This window comes from Penaeus monodon, chromosome 29, assembly GCF_015228065.2.
Source record: "Penaeus monodon isolate SGIC_2016 chromosome 29, NSTDA_Pmon_1, whole genome shotgun sequence".
NCBI lineage: Eukaryota > Metazoa > Arthropoda > Malacostraca > Decapoda > Penaeidae > Penaeus > Penaeus monodon.
Genome location: NC_051414.1, coordinates 20164774 through 20165635, shown reverse-complemented (window position 1 = coordinate 20165635; position 862 = coordinate 20164774). Strand labels below are relative to the sequence as shown.

Below are 862 nucleotides of genomic sequence, written 5' to 3'. Positions count from 1 at the left end.
GGGGAGAGCGAGCATGATTCTTTTTTAATAAATAATAATTTTCTTCCCGGCGCACCAAAGATATCACATTTTCAAGTAGTGTTATTTTCGCAAAGTTTCGGGATTTCTCCCGTCCCCGCGGTCGGCCTCTCGCTAACCTTCCCCAATACCCTCCCTCCTCGCGATCCCTGGCAACCAGACTTTACTCAACCAAAGGAAACCAGATAGCCGGACCTCATGTTCTCCCCCCCCACCCCACCCCTCCTGCTCCTACATCAGAAGTTATCGCCGTTACGCATGTGGAAAGTATCATGCACATATATCTATTCTGTAGTATTTCTTTCTCTGTAGCTTCAGACTTCATGTGTCGTTTGGGTATTTTTTTCTACCGCGCTGATACAAAATTTAGTTCCTATAGACATATGCTATTAGTAACAATAAGAAGAAACAAATATCCGCAAACTCTCGGTATAATGAATATAACCGAGGAACAAGATCGCATTACATGGCAACGCTGCAAAGCTAATCCACCACAAACAACCGTGTCAACTTTGACAACCTGTAAACGCCACACGCCAACCAGCCCCTGCCCATCCGCAACACAGCCGCGGCGTCTGTCACTGGGATCGCCTCTCGTGGCCGGGCTCGGCGACGCGCAGATGGACGCTTCCTAACTCGCATGATGGGACCGTTTATCCGAACACTCGTGCTCCAACGATAATGCAACAGAGGCGATACTACTGTGTTTCAGATTTTCAAATAGTGTATTTTACATACACACACAATACGCTTACATCACACTCTAGCACTTGTACACGCCAAACCAGAGCCATGCAAACGCATATAAATGCACTGATACATTAGTAAGTCTACATACATACGA

At 46.4% G+C, this 862-nt stretch overlaps 1 protein-coding gene across 1 annotated transcript in view; it reads right to left on the bottom strand.

Annotated features, from left to right (window-relative positions):
• The window catches only part of LOC119591999 (mitogen-activated protein kinase kinase kinase 4-like), a gene marked incomplete in the record, with an annotated part of 37888 nt that overhangs the window by 4489 nt on the left and 32537 nt on the right, over positions 1 to 862 (bottom strand).